Source organism: Vipera ursinii (assembly GCF_947247035.1).
Source record: "Vipera ursinii genome assembly, chromosome: 5".
NCBI lineage: Eukaryota > Metazoa > Chordata > Lepidosauria > Squamata > Viperidae > Vipera > Vipera ursinii.
Window position 1 is genome coordinate 1,917,392 of NC_139518.1, and position 16,322 is coordinate 1,933,713.

Below are 16,322 nucleotides of genomic sequence, written 5' to 3' on the forward strand. Positions count from 1 at the left end.
GGAGTTGAAGTCCACCCAGCCTGGCTGGGGAATCCTGGGAGTTGAAATCCACTCAGCCTGGCTGGGGAACCCTGGGAGTTGAAGTCCACCCAGCCTGGCTGGGGAATCCTGGGAGTTGAAGTCCACTCAGCCTGGCTAGGGAATCCTGGGAGTTGAAGTCCACCCAGCCTGGCTGGGGAACCCTGGGAGTTGAAGTCCACCCAGCCTGGCTGGGGAATCCTGGGAGTTGAAGTCCACATATCTTTCCTAAAATTTAGAAACATCACCTTAGAGCAGGGGTCTTCAAACTTGGCCCTTTTATGACTTGTGGACTTCAACTCCCAGAATTCCTCAGCCAGCAAAGCTGGCTGAGGAATTCTGGGAGTTGAAGTCCACAAGTCATAAAAGGGCCAAGTTTGAAGACCCCTGCCTTAGAACCTTGAAACGAAACACGCTTTAATCGGATGGAGAAGCAGGCCAGAAACATCAGGAAAAGAATCAAACAGAGAGAAATTTAAAAATTCTGGGGGAGAAGAGGAGACTTCTGAACGAGAACGTGGAACCCTTGTTGGTTGTAAACTGGAAGAGGGCCAGCAGTGTGATGGAGCTGCAAAGTAAAAAGAACACCACAAATGTACTTTCTGGCTGCGTCAACCGGAGTGCCATTTCCAAATTACCAAATGTAATTGTTCCATTTTATTACTATTTTCGTCAAAGCTCATCATGAGCGCTGGGTCTGCGTTCCGGACTCTGGAAACGCGGAAGGAAGGAAGGAAGGAAGGAAGGAAGGAAGGAAGGAAGGAAGGAAGGAAGGAAGGGAGGGAGGGAGGGAGGGATGAGCAGCAGGTACAAAAAGCCAAAGGAGGACTGAAGGACTCCATCCCAAGTCAGGCAAAGGAGTCCTAAGCCTTGCTTGCCATCAGCAGGTCAAAAAAGTCAAGATGGTGGCACAAAAGTGCAACTGAACCTTCATATATATTGTACTGTTTTAATTTGCCCTGTAAACCGCCTTGAGTCCCTTGGGAAAAGGGCGGCATATAAATTGAAATAAATAAATAAATAAATAAATAAATAAATAAATAAATAAATAAATAAATAAATAAATAAATAAATAAATAAATGAATGAATGAATGAATGAATGAATGAATAAATAAATAAATAAATAAATTTGCTAGGGAATTCTGGGAACTGAAGTCCACAAATCTTGGCTGCGGCGTTCTGGGAATTGAAGCCCCACTCATCCAGACTGGGGAATTCTGGGAACAGAAGTCCACGCATCTTGGCTGGTGTTTTCTGGGAGTTGAAGACCACACACCCTTGGCTGGGGCATTCTGGACCCACGCATCCAGACTGGGGAATTCTGGGAACTGAAGTCCACGCATCTCGACTGAGCCGTTCTGGGAGTTGAAGCCCATGCATCCAGACTGGGGAATTCTGGAAGTTGTAGTCCCCGCATGCTGCCTGGGGAATTCTGGGAGTTGAAGTCCCTGCATCGTGCCTATCATGTGACGGTACAATTGAAGCTTTGGCCACCCCGTTCCCAAATGCAAGATGCGTGCGTTGGAGGCCCAGTTTCGAGACACCTTTAACTGTCTGTCCAAGGTCTGAAGTCTCCCACCCACCCACAATTTTCTCCCTGTGTTTGTTTTCTGGGCCCTTCTCCCCGCCTTCCAAAAAAAAAAAGGACAATTTTTGCCTTCTTCCCAGATGTTAAGAGAGACACAGACGGGCCTGACTCAGCTACGCTGGGACATTTCCTGGATGTTTTGTTGGCCGCCTGCTGTTTGCAAAATCAGCCTGCCACGCTTTTTCTCACCATAAAAGCAATAAATAACATTTTGGAGAGGGCTCTGAGTCACCTTGATCAGGAATGCATGCCTTGCTTGCTCCGAGGATCTGGGGCAGAACAAGCCCTGTTCCAGACAAGCTTAACTTCCATTCTTCTCCTCCCAGGATGATAGGCAGGCGGCTCGGATTCACATCAGCCCCGACCTTTAATTTCTTCTCCCGTGAACAAGGGGCCTTCTTCAATTATCTGCTGGGTGCTGCAATCGGCGGTGCTCAAAAGTCAAACTATCCGGCGAAGCGGAGATCGATGCTACCGTCTCAACACTCCGGAGCTGGAAGGTTGCGTTCAGAAATGAACTCAGCCATAATGTGTCTCTGGGTTGTTCTTCGGGATTAGAGAAGAAGTTAAAATGCCCAGAATTCCCCAGCTGGCCTGCTTTGAGATGGGTGCACTTCAACTCCCAGAATCCCCTAGCCGGCCTGCTTTGAGATGGGTGCACTTCAACTCCCAGAATCCCCTAGCTGGCCTGCTTTGAGATGGATGCACTTCAACTCCCAGAATCCCTAGCCGGCCTGCTTTGAGATGGATGCACATCAACTCCCAGAATTCCCCAGCCGGCCTACTTTGAGATGGATGGACTTCAACTCCCAGAATCCCCTAGCTGGCCTGTTTTGAGATGGATGGACTTCAACTCCCAGAATCCCTAGCCGGCCTGCTTTGAGATGGGTGCACTTCAACTCCCAGAATCCCCTAGCCGTCCTGCTTTGAGATGGGTGCACTTCAATTCCCAGAATCTCCCAGCCGGCCTACTTTAAGATGGATGGACTTCAACTCCCAGAATCCCCCAGCTGGCCTGCTTTGAGATGGATGGACTTCAACTCCCAGAATTCCCCAGCCGGCATGTTTTGAGATAGGTGGACTTCCACTCCCAGAATTCCCCAGCCAGCATCCTCTAAGATGGGTGGACTTCAGCTCCCAGAATTCCACAATCAGCATGCTTTGAGATGGGTGGACTTCAATTCCCAGAATTCCCCAGCTGGTCTGCTTTGATGGGTGGACTACAGCTCCTAGATTTCCCAACCCAGTACAGTGTCTGGGGAATTCTGGGAGTTGAAGTCCAAGCTTCTTTAAAGTTTCCAAGTCTGAAAAACACCGGCTCAGCATGATGCTTGAAACAAGCCATGATGTTTTCAACAAACTAGGATTTCAAGAAATGCTAGGTGGAAACCCCAGACCGACCCGGCCCTGGTGCTCCCCACGGGGTGAATTTCAATGAAAACCTCCTGTTAGGTCTGTTTCTAGACCTGGCCTACCACAGCCCTGCAAGGTAGGCCAGTTCAAGTAGCAGGCAGAGCAGAGTAACCCGTTCCAGTTAATCTCTTAAACTAAACCAAACCAAGATGGGGTGAGGAACTTGCAACACTTCATTTAGTGACCATTCAAAGTGACGACGGCGCTGGGAAATGGGACTTACGACTGTTTTTCACACTTAGGACCGTTGGTCACGTGATCAAACTTCAGACGCTGGGGAACTGACTCGTATTTATGACGGTCACAAAATCCCAGGGTCACGTGATCCCCTTATGCGACCTTCTGACAAGCCAAGTCAACGGGGGGGGGGGGGGGGAAGGACAATTCGCTTAACGACCGTGTGACTCTCTTATCAACGGCAGCGATTCACTGAATGACTGTGGCAGGAAAGGTCATAAAACGAGGCCAAAGTCACTTAACAAACGTCTCGCTTAACAACTGGCACAATTGTGGACGTAAGCCAAGGATTTTGAACGACTTTCTCTTATTTTCCTCCCGTTTGGGGCAAAAATGTCTGCTCTGTGTGTAACAGCCTCTTTGGTCTCCCCCGAGATTAATCCTTACTGATTGTTTGAGGGTTATAGAATTTATATAATTCTTTTACAGACATCTGCCATCATCGTTTGGGGCACAGCTGGACATCTGCCTATTTCAATTAGGGTCACGGTGATCACGAGTTCAAATTCTGTGATATTCAGACAGGTGCAAATCGTAAATTGATGCCAGGCTGCATTTAATGCAATGCAAAATTCGGGGGAAATTCAGCAGGAATAACCTGTCACTCTCCAAGATCAGTGGAAATTCTCCTGGTTCTCGTGCTTGAGCAGTGGGCTGGACTAGAAGACCTCCAAGGTCCCTTCCAGATTCTATTCTATTCTATTCTATTCTATTCTATTCTATTCTATTCTATTCTATTCTATTCTATTCTATTCTATTCTATTTTCTATTCTATTCTATTCTATTCTATTATTATTCCTTTTCTCTATTTCTATTCTATTTTATTCTATTCTATTCTAATTCTATTCCTTATTCTATTCTATTCTATTCTATTCTATTCTATTCTATTCTATTCTATTCTATTCTATTCTATTCCTTTATTCTATTCCATTCTATTCTTTTACCGGTCTACTATAGAGAGCGTCCTCTCGTACTGTATTGTGGTTTGATATGCTGGTCTGACAGCCGCGGATAGGAAAGTATTACAGAGGGTAGTGAGCACAGCACAAGACATTGTGGGCTGTCCCCTGACACCACTGGATGACCTCTCCAGGACCCGCTGCCTTGGAAGAGTGAGGAAGATTCTCAGGGATGACTCACACCCTGGACGGTACCTCTTTACTCTCCCACCATCGGGTAGGAGATACAGGAGTATAGCGAGCCGCACCAACAGGCTGAAAAACAGCTTTTATCCATGGGCTGTTAGGCTTTTGAACGGGAAATAATTTTTATAAACTTTATGCAGAATTGACTTGCGAGGCCGGTGCGTTGTGCAATTAGCTCACATGGTGTAATAAGATAGAGGGTTTGTGTCACTGTAAGTTGGGGGGGGGGGGACATGAAGGGAGGCTCAGCCAATCTCAATGTATACATGGTTGTACTTTGACAATAAAGGTTCATTCATTCATGCTATTCTATTCTATTCTATTCTATTCTATTCTATTCTATTCTATTCTATTCTATTCTATTCTATTCTAATTCTATTCCTTATTCAATTCAATTCAATTCAATTCTATTCTATTCTATTCTAATTCTATTCCTTATTCAATTCAATTCTATTCTATTCTATTCTATTCTATTCTATTCTATTCTATTCTATTCTAATTCTATTCCTTATTCAATTCAATTCAATTCAATTCCATTCCATTCCATTCCATTCTAATTCTATTCCTTATTCAATTCAATTCAATTCAATTCAATTCCATTCCATTCCATTCCATTCTAATTCTATTCCTTATTCTATTTCTATTCTATTCTATTCTATTCTATTCCATTCCATTCTATTCTATTCTATTCTATTCTATTCTATTCTATTCTATTCTATTCTTCTATTCCATTCTGCAAAACCACCTCATTTCATCCTAAAAGTACAGGAGGCCAATCCGAGGGAGTCTCAGATACACGTTTTCAGATTCACCGATCTTACAAATGCAGTTCTCAACTTATAACCATTTGTTTAGCAGCCGTTCAAAGTGATGACAGAACCCAAAAAAGGTGACTTGACAACCAGTCCTCACACTTACGACTGTCATAGCATTCCCCACGGTCATATGATCAAAATTCTGTTAGTAATTTTTTATCAGTTTATCGAGATGTAAAACACAAAGACAAACTCGAAAAAAGTAATAGAAAACTAAGGCGAGGGAAAAGAAAAAAAAATGTTGTACAAAAAAGAAAAAAGAAAGACGCACCAACCTCCGACTCTCTTCTGCACAGTAGAAGCTGAACAATGTTAGAACCGCAACTTTTTACTTTTACACAACAGCATGTGCAAGCCATTTCTATAACGATAAGGCTAGCTAATTAGCAAAAAACAAAATGAAAAATTCAGATAGATAGATATAGATATGTCTATATCTCTATCTATCTCTATCTATATATCTATATATCTATATATCGATATATCTATATCTATCTATCTATCTATCTATCTATCTATCTATCTATCTATCTATCTATCTATCTATTTATCTATCTATCTATATCTATGAAGCAACGGATGGAAACTAGTCAAGGAGAGAAGCAACCTGGAACTAAGGAGAAACTTCCCGACAGCGAGGACAATTAACCACTGGAACAACTTGCCTCCAGAAGTTGTGGGTGCTCCAACACTGGAAGCTTTTAAGAAGAGACTGGACAGCCATTTGTCTGAAATGGTGTAGGGTTTCCTGCCCGAGCAGGGAGTTGGACTAGATGACCTCCAAGGTCCCTTCCAACTACTACTACTTCTTCTTCTTCTTCTTCTTCTTCTTCTTCTTCTTCTTCTTCTTCTTCTTCTTCTTCTTCTTCTTCTTCTTCTTCTTCTTCTTCTTCTTCTTCTTCTTGTAATTATTATTATTTTCTATATATCTATATCTATATCTATGGGACGCGTGGCTCAGTGGGTTAGGACGCTGAGCCTGTCGATCAGAAGGTCGGCAGTTTGGCGGGTCAAATCCCAAGTGCCGCGTAGCAGAGTGAGCACCTGTTACTCGTCCCAGCTTCTGCCAACCTAGCAGTTCGAAAGCACGTAAAAATGCAAGTAGAAAAACAGGGACCACTACGGTGGGAAGGTAACGGCGTTCCGTGCGCCTTTGGCGTCTAGTCATGCCGGCCACATGACCACGGAGACGTCCTCGGACAAGCGCCGGCTCTTCGGCTTTGAGACGGAGATGAGCACCGGCCCCTAGAGTCGGAAATGACTAGCACGCACGTGCGGGGGAACCTTTACCTTTATATCTACGTGTATCTATCTATCTATCAATATCTATCTATCTATCATCTATCTATCTATCTATCTATCTATCTATCTATCTATCTATCTATCTATACTTAATAAGACTAAAAATGCAAATCCTGAGTGTGTATACATGTTAGAAAGAAAAGAATCGAGCACCAGGATAAAAAAATAAATTCCCAGATCTCCTATTCTTGCTCTGACGACGTCAGCAGTTTAGCCGATGAAAGCTAAGTGTTTTGCATATTAAACAGTTTATTTTTTCTATCCTGGTGCTCAATTCTTTTCTTTCTAACATATATTCGGGTGGGATTGTATTTACGACGGTTGCAATGGACCAAGCAGGGTTCGCTTAATGACCAACTGACTACCAAAGCAGAAGCTCTGGATTTGTGATTAAAATGGGGAGGGGATCGATTGTGGCTCTCCAGAGACTAACTCGGTCCCCCTCCTTACAACATAGGTGTTAACCTGAACGTGGGAAGGGGGCATTCCTGGAAAAGGGGACCATGGTGGAGGGAACGGGATAGGGGGTGTCTTCGCCTCTGCAGTTGCTAAGTGGGAGGGGGGCACTACAGACCCCAAAAAGGGCTTTGGAATAAAAAAGCAGAACGGCCCTACAATCTTGTTGGGGACACCGGACAGATAATTTGACCGATTGGTTGATTGATTGAGGGTTGGCTCTTGGGATCCAGACAGAGAGACCTCCTCCAGATGTTCTGTGCCGCCCAGCTTGGTCCTTCAGAGGAAAAGAGGAAAGCCAGCAGCACCGCTGGAAGATCTGAAGGATCAGGCTGGGACAGACCAGATCTATCTATTGATTAATCGGACTATTTATCTATCAGTCTGTTTATCTAGCTAGCAAACTAGCTATCAATCCATCTTTATCCATCTCTCCATCCATCTAGCATCTATATATCTGTCAATCTATTAACTTATCATCTCCATCAATCTCCGTATCTATGGATTCTATCATCTGTCTATTGATCAGTCAGTTCATCTATTCATCTGTCAATCTTTTTATCTATCTATACATCAACCGATCTATTGATCTATGAACTTATCTCTTTATCTATCAATCTATTTATTGAGCTAGGAATTAATCTCTATCAATCTATGCATTTTTTCTCTCTCTATCAATCTACCTATCATCTCTCTATATGTTATTAATCTACAAATCTATCTGTTTGTCTGTGTGTCTGTGTCTGTCTGTCTGTCTGTCTGTCTGTCTGTCTGTCTGTCTGTCTGTCTATCTATCTATCTATCTATCTATCTATCTATTTCTGGCTATCTATATCTGTATTTCTGTCTATCTGTCTGCCTATCTATGTATCTGTCTGTCTGTCTGTCTATCCATCCATCCATCTCTATATGCTATTAATCTACAAATCTATCTGTCTGTGTCTGTGTGTGTCTGTCTGTCTATCTATCTATCTATCATCTATCATCTGTCTGTGTCTGTCTATCTATCATCTATCTATCTATCATCTGTCTATCTATCTATCTATGTCTTTCTGGCTTTCTAGCTATCTATATCTGTATTTCTATGTATCTGTCTATCTATGTGTCTATCTGTCCGTCAGTCCATCCATCCATCCATCCATCCATCCATCCATCCATCCATCCATCTCTATCTATCTATCTATCTATCTATCTATCTATCTATCTATCTATCTATCTATCTATCTATGGCATCTATCTATGTCTTTCTGGCTATCTAACTATCTAGCTATGTCTGTCTGTCTGACTATCTATCTATCTAGTTAGCTGACTAGCTGGTTGGCTAGCTATCTGTTTATCCATCCATCCATCCATCTCATTTATATGGACGCCCATCTCAGAAAAAGTGACCGGCGTACACCAATTAAGAAAAACAATTAATATATAAAAACTATCCTCATTAAAAAATAATAATAATAATCATTGTCCAAACCCCCCCCCCCAACAACCCAAAAGCTGGGCCAAAGTTCAACAGACCAAGCTTTCCAAGCTCAAGGAAGAGAGCAAAAACTCTTGACATCCGAGTCGGTGAAGCCCTCTTTTGTCTGAAGGACAGCCAATGAGGAATTTGCAGAGCTGAGCATCAAGAGATCCATCAAAATCCCTCACAGATTCCTTCCTAGGCCAACTCCTAGTATTTGTGGCTAGAGTGCTCCTGGATAAGGAGGCTCCATTTAGCCCCGAGAGCAGACAAACTTTTCCTTCTGTCTTCCCCAAAACCTATCCCCATTGCTGGTGATCACTCTCCCCTTACACACACACACACACACACACACACACACACACACACACACACACACACACACACCAAGACCGCAAAAGCAACTGCACGAAACACACAACTTCCTCCATCTATATCTGAAGCTGCAGAGGGCCTCCGTGGGGTGCCAGCCCGGAGAACAGACGGATCACCCACACGGTTTAACCCTTCAACCAGGATGCAGAACAATCTCAGTTTGTTCCAGGCCTCTTTTCTGGTTGCGGGACTCTTTCCCTTCACGTAAAAGACGGTGACTGCCAGGAAGCAGTCGGCCAAAAAGGAAGAAAAGAAAAAAGAATGGAAAATAAAATAAAGCAAAAATACAGGCAGATTGACCCAAATAAAAAAGCATCAACCAAGCCAGTCTCTCTGCACCGTTCAGGTCAGCCAGGTAAACATTAACCACGGTGACCAGCAAGCCACAAACCGTGGGGACAGGGGTCGTCCCAGGGGCACAATCCCTGCTTAAGCAACCCCACATCCGAGCAGACTCACCAGCTCACCCCAGCCTGCCAGTCCAGGAGAAGCCCCCTGCCCCATGGGAAAGGTCTGCGGCCACCGGTCCTTGGCTGTGGCTCGCTGGACCGCCGGCGGCCCCTTTGCTAGCCCCAAAAGACCCCTGGGTACTTACCCCCAGTCCGTTCGCCTAGGAACGCCGCGTCCCCCGAGCGGAACAAACGGACAATTTTGCTGCAGCCCCCCGAGCGAAAATCTCCGCCTGACTATCAGGAAAGGCAGAAAGAGAGAGAAAGAGAGAGAGAAAGAGAAAGAAAGAGAGAGGGGGAAAAGGGGGGGGCTTATCCCGACGCCAGGAATTCCAAACTTCCCCCAGGCTTGAGTCACCTCCCCTCCCCAAAGATGGGGGCATGGGTAAACATTTCCAAATATGGAGATCATAACTGGAAAAGCATGTTAGAAAGATCACCAGGGCTGGCTGGAAGCGGAATTCCCCAGCTTGGGGAAGGTCAATGATTAACTTGGAAGTTACTTCAAGCCAGCATCCTGGCCAGGTTGGCTGTAGTCCGCCTTCCTTCCGAGGGGCTGCCGATGCCCCCCCCTCCCGGGCCCACCCACCCCCCACCCACGGAGGTGGGCTGGCACAGGCTACACCCCTGTCCCGCAGACACGAGGCCGACCCTCCTTGATCCCACCCGTCCCCCCGCTTGCAATTAGGCTGGGTTCGCACAACCAGGGTCGGGGGAAAGAGCCCAGGATTGCACCCACGATCCAAACCTTGTTTCAGAGTCAACTTCGGTTAGGCTTTGGGCACCAAGCACGTGGCGCGAACGCTCCAGATAATGGCTGCCCGCCCTCTGTGCAAACAAGGAAACGGATGGCGGGCGTCAGCCGGTAAAAACCGCTCCACGGGCAAGGTTCAATTCAAGCACCTAGTCCTCAACGTACCACTAGAACCTCAAGTCCGAAATTTCCGTTGCTAAGCGGGACGGTGGATAAAGGGAGTCTTGCCCCCTTTGACGTCCTTTCCCGCCACATTTGATAAGCCGTCATTAAGTTAGTTAACCGGTCGTTATGTGAGTTCGGCTTTCCCCCATTGACTTGGCTTGTCCGAAGGTCGCCAAAGAGGATTATCACATGACCCGCTGCAATCGTCGTAAGTCCATGCCAGTTGCCAAGTGTCTGAATTTTAATCGCGTGACCCACGGGGAGGCCGCGACGGTCGTAAGCGCGGAAAAAATGGTCCTATCCTGCTTTTTTCAAGGCCATTGTGACTTCGGACCGTCACTAAACGAACGGTCGTTAAGCCGAGGACTACCTGTATCATAGGAAAGCCATCTCCTTTCTCCCAACCGTGGAAGATTTCAGCGAAACCTCCGAGGCCATGTGCTTCTCCGACAGGGAAGACTCGTTTTGTGACCGACAGACGTCAGATTGCAGGAAGCCGTGAAGGATCGGCGTTTCCCGAAGGCTCACCGCACTTTACAGTTAGTCCTCAACTTATGACCACCACAGAGCCCAAAATTTCTGCCGTGAAGCGAGACATTGGTTAAGTGAGTTTCGCCTCGCCTTACGACATTCCTTGCCATGGTCGTTAAGTGAATCACTGCAGTTGCTAAATTAGCGACACGGCTGTTAAGCAAACCCGGCTTCTTCCCCGTTGACTTGGTTGGTCGGAAGGTCGCAAAAGGGGATCACGTGACCCCCCCCCCAAGGGACGCTGCGACTGTCGTAAATAGGAGTCGGTGGCCAAACATCTTAATTTGGATCCCATGCTCATGGTCTGCAACGGTCGTTAAGTGTGAAAAAGGGTCCCAAGTCGCTATTTTCAGTGTCGTCGTAACTTGGAACGGTCATTAAATGAACTGTGGTAAGTCGGGGACTATCTGTATTAAGAACTCTGTGCCTTGCCATGCACTGAGGGGACGGACTGGCCAAAGGCACGCCAACAACCGGTCATGCCAGGTGGGCTTGCGTCCATTTTCATGGGGGGTCCATCCCTGGAGGCTTTCAAGAAGAGACTGGACAGCCCCTTGTCTGGAATGGCACAGGGTCCCCTGTTCGAGCAGGGGGCTGGACTAGATGACCTCCGAGGTCCCTTCCAGCTCTGTTATTATGTTAGTCTCCAATCCCTGATCAATTAACCAGTGGAACAACTTGCCTCCAGAGGTTTTGGGTGCTCCGTGCCTGGAGTTTTTTTAAGAAGAGGCTGGACGGCCATTTGTCTGGCATGGTACAGGGTCTCCCTTTCCTGAGCAGGCGGGTTGGACTAGATGACCTCCAAGGTCCCTTCCGGCCCTGTTACTCTACGTTCTTCAGTTTCAGGACCATAACTGAGCCCAAACTTTCTGTGGCTAAGCAAGACAGCTGTTAAGTGAGTGGCGACTCATTTTGGGACCTTTTTTGGCCACCGTTGTTAAGTGCAGCGCGTCAGTGAATTCTATGGTCATTAAGCAAATCCAGCTTCCTGCTTTGACTTTGCCTGCGGGAATCTGGCTGGAGGAGGTCACAAAAGGGGATCACGTGACCCTGGGAGGACCTCCAAGGGCCCTTCGAACTCTGTTCTTCCTTCCTTCCTTTTCTCTCTCTCTCCCTCTCCTCCCTCCCTCCCACTCCCTCTCCTTCCTTCCTTCCTTCCTTCCTTCCTTCCCTCCTTCGAAGGCTTTTAAGAAGAGACAGGCACTTGTCCAAAATGATACAGGATCTCCTGCTTGAGCAGGGGGTTGGACTAGATGACCTCTGAGGTCCCTTGTAACTCTGTTATTCCTTCCTTCCTTCCTTCCTTCCTTCCTTCCTTCCTTCCTTCCTTCCTTCCTTCCTTCCTTCCTTCCTTCGTAGGTTTTTAAGAAGAGACAGGCACTTGTCTGAAATGGTACAGGGCCTCCGGCTTGAGCTGGGGGTTTGACTAGATGACCTCTGAGGTCCCTTGTAACTCTGTTATTCCTTCCTTCCTTCCTTCCTTCCTTCCTTCCTTCCTTCCTTCCTTCCTTCCTTCCTTCCTTCCTTCGTAGGCTTTTAAGAAGAGACAGGCACTTGTCTGAAATGGTACAGGGCCTCCGGCTTGAGCTGGGGGTTGGACTAGATGACCTCTCAGGTCCCTTGTAACTCTGTTATTCCTTCCTTCCTTCCTTCCTTCCTTCCTTCCTTCCTTCCTTCCTTCCTTCCTTCCTTCGTAGGCTTTGACAGGCACTTGTCCAAAATGATACAGGATCTCCTGCTTGAGCGGGGGGTTGGACTAGATGACCTCCCAGGTCCCTTCCAGCCCTATTCCGCTTGACTGAACAATTCCACCCCCCCCCCCACCTCCATGCAGCACAACGTCAGGAGGAAGGGCTCTGTTCTATGCGCCAGGAAAGCACCCGGAGACCACCAGTGGGTGGCCCAGGATGAAAAAAGAATCTCCAAGCTCAGAAAACACAAAACGCTCCAAAAAACAACCCCCCAGGAGCTGAAATTTCAGGAATGCAGATTCTCAGCAGGAAGAAGTTGGAGAAGCCAAGATGGCTGGGGGGTGGGTCAGAGAACTGCTTTCCTTCCAACCACCCACTTATCGGGTCTGGAGGCAAAGAGGCAGGAGATGTTAGATTTGGCCATATATGGCCAAACTCCGCTGGCCAAGGGACCTTCTGATCTTCTCCCAGATCTTGGGGCTCGGCCCGAGGGCGGAGAACCTCACTGGAGGCTAAAAAGGATAAAGAACGCCTGCTGGAATCGGGGGTGTCTCATTTAATGACAAGAAGGATTAGGGGGCGCCACGATAGCAGTTTTCCAGGGTTTGAGGGGCTGCCCCAAAGAAGGGGTGGGGGGCGGTTTCCACCTCTTCCCGAAAGCCCCTGAAGGCCAGACGAGAAGAAGCCACGGGTGGAAAGGAATCAAGGAGAGAAGCAACCTGGAATTAAATTTCCTGACAGGGAGAACAATGAAATCAGTGGAACAGAAGTTTTCCTCCAGAAGCTGTGAATGCTCCATCCCTGGACATTTTCCAGAAGAGACTAGACAACCATTTGTCTGAAATGGGATAGGGTTTCCTGCCTAAGCAGGGGGTTGGACTAGATGACCTCCAAGGTCCCTTCGAACTCTGTTATTCTCTTCTCTTCTCTTCTCTTCTCTTCTCCTCTCCTCTCCTCTCCTCTATTCTATTCTTTTTCTCTATTCTATTCTATTCTATTCTATTCTATTCTATTCCGTAATTCTATTCTATTCTATTCTATTCCGTAATTCTATTCTATTCTATTCTATTCTATTCTATTCTATTCTATTCCATAACTCTATTCTATTCTATTCTATTCTATTCTATTCTATTCTATTCTATTCTATTCTATTCTATTCTATTCTATTCTATTCTATTCTATTCTATTCTATTCCATAATTCTATTCTATTCTATTCTATTCTATTCTATTCTATTCCGTAATTCTATTCTATTCTATTCTATTCTATTCTATTCCGTTATTCTATTCTATTCTATTCTATTCTATTCTATTCTATTCTATTCTATTCTATTCTATTCTATTCTATTTATTCTATTCTATTCTATTATTATTTTCTTATTTCTTCTATTCTATTCTATTCTATTCTATTCTATTCTATTCTATTCTACATTCCTTCTATTCTATTCTATTTCTTATTCTATTCTATTCTATTCTATTATTATTTTCTTATTTCTTCTATTCTATTCTATTCTATTCTATTCCATTTTCTATTCTATTCTATTCTATTCTATTCTGTTCTATTCATTATTCTGTTCTATTCTATATTTCTCCTATTCTATGTTTGTGTGTGTGTGTGTGAGAGAGAGAGAGAGAGACAGAGAGAGACAGAGAGACAGAGACACAGGCAGGACAAAGAAGAGTTTTCATATTTTGCAAGGAAAAGCAAAATGGGAGACCCACTTTGGACTTCCGACAAGCCAGGATTGGTCTCCGCTCTACTCCTGGATCCTTGCACACATGTGAAGAAGCACATATGTCCCTTAAGTCCAGATTGGTCCAAAGATGGAGGTTGTCCAAGTTGCCACAACATTAAAAAAAAAAGGATGTTGAGACTCTTTAGAACACGGGTCTTCAAACTTGGGAACTTTAAGACTCGTGGACTTCAACTCCCAGAATTCCCCAGCCAGCTGGCTAGGGAATTCTGGGAGTTGAAGTCCACGAGTCTTAAAGTTCCCAAGTTTGAAGACACCCCCCCCTGCTTTAGAAAGAATGCAGAGAAGAGCAACAAAGACGATTCAGGGACTGGAGGCTAAGACGTACGAAGAACGGCAGCAGGAATTGGTTCCAGCTAGTCCCCTGACTTACAGCAGTCCATTTAGCGACCGTTCAAAGTCACAGCATCACTGGGAAAAGTGACCTACGACCGTTTTTCACCCTTATGACCACTGCAGTATCTCTACAGTCACGCGATGAAAAGTCAGACGCTTGGCAAATGACTCCTATTTATGACGGTCGTAGCGTCCCGGGGTGTGTGTGTGTCACGCGATCCCCTTTTACGACCTTCTGACAAACAAAGTCGATGGGGGAAGCCGGATTCACTTAACAACCGTGTTGCTAACTGAAACACTGCAGTGATTCGCTTAATGACCATCTGCCAGGAAGGTCGCAAAAGGGGGCAAAACCAAGTTAACTGATGTCTCGCTTAGCAACATAAATTTTGGGCTCGGCTGTGGTCGTAAGTTGAGGACTACCTGTATATCAAGGAGAGAAGCAACCTGGAACTAAGGAGGAATTTTCTGACAGTGAGAACAATTAACCAGTGGAACTCCTTGCCTCCAGAAGCGGTGAAAGCTCCAACACTGGAAGTTTTTAAGAAGAGATTGGACAGTCATTTGCCTGAAATGGTATAGGGTTTCTTGCCTGAGCAGGGGGTAGGACTAGATGACCTCCAAGGTCCCTTCCAACTTTATTATTATTATTATTATTATTATTATTATTATTATTATTATTATTATTATTATTATTATATTATTATCTAATGAAGAGAAGGACGTGTGGGGGTGACACGGTGGCATCTTCCAATACTTGGGGGGCTGCCACGAAGAAGAGGGGGGTTTCCACCTATTCTCCAAAGCACCTTGAAAGCAGAAGAAGCAAATTTTTTCAGCGCTGTTACAAGTGCAAACGGTCACTAAAAAAGTGGTCATACGTCAAGGACTGCATGTTCCCAGGAAAGCACAGAGACATCTCAATCGGACGACGAGCAACGGCATTGCCTACTAGCGAATCAAACGCGCAGCCCAAGTGGGTCCACTTACCGACTGGATCTGTCTGTCAGTTGGGCGAGGATGCAGCCTGGGTAGGTGTCCCCTTCCTCAAGCCACCCAGTTGGGGGGTCCCTCTCGCAGCCCTGGGGAGCGGGGGAGAGAGAAACGGTGTCTGAACACGCAACTCTAAAGCTAAAAGTGCCATCCGAAAGCAACTGGTTGGGGAATTCTGGGAGTTTTGACGTCCGCCTCTCTTTCGCACGCAATCCTGGAGAAATTCACAAGAAGGGTGGCGCAAAGGGCGAGGAATTCACCAGCTGTGGGGGAATTCTGGGAGTTGAAGTCCACCCCTCCTTTGCACGCAATCCTGGAGAAATTCGCAAGGAGGGTGGTGCAAAGGGGAGGGAGAATTCCCGGAAGCCTGGCACTCTGACCAATTGGCCCACCATAGAGGGTGGCGACCTCAACACAGTTGTGCAAAAGGAAGACAATCCACGGGCCAAAGAGGCGACAAAAAAGACCCAAACACCAGCAACCCCAACTCTTCACCAGCAACCGGCCCCTGGATGAGCAGCGATTTAACGCCAAGATGAACCTCAGACCGACGGTCGAGAAGGAAAACGATACGCCAATCAAGAAAGTGCACAGACAAGTTAATAGTAAACAGCCAAACCAAAAATCACCAAGACGACTTCCGTCAAAAATGACAGGGCAAACCACTAGCCCAGGGGTCAGCAACCTGAAAGAGTGAAAGAGCCACTCGGAACCGGTTCCCTCACAAAAGGAAAAACTGGGAGCCGCAAAAAATGCGTGCGCATGCGCATACATGCACGCATGCGCAGAACAGGGTTTGGCTGAAGAGTGGAGCCAAGGCGAGATATGCACCTACCCTGCAT

The 16,322-nt window shown here is 46.0% G+C and overlaps 2 protein-coding genes across 7 annotated transcripts in view; one reads left to right on the forward strand and one right to left on the reverse strand.

The window, feature by feature from the left end:
* The window catches only part of LOC310641201 (transferrin receptor protein 1-like), a 546,690-nt gene that overhangs the window by 178,970 nt on the left and 351,398 nt on the right, over nt 1–16,322 (forward strand). The window lies entirely within an intron of this gene.
* Nucleotides 1–16,322, reverse strand: part of LOC310641200 (lipoma-preferred partner homolog) — a 124,605-nt gene that overhangs the window by 96,128 nt on the left and 12,155 nt on the right. For 3 of the 6 annotated variants that reach the window (XM_083364063.1, XM_083364067.1, XM_083364068.1), the window contains exon 2: nt 15,478–15,569. The exons of 1 other annotated variant lie outside the window; for it this stretch is intronic. The gene's annotated coding sequence lies outside the window, so the exon portion shown is untranslated. Of the gene's footprint in view, nt 1–9,404; nt 9,502–15,477; nt 15,570–16,322 lie in introns of those variants that run through there. 2 more of the 6 variants (XM_083364064.1, XM_083364065.1) reach the window with 2 other exon arrangements.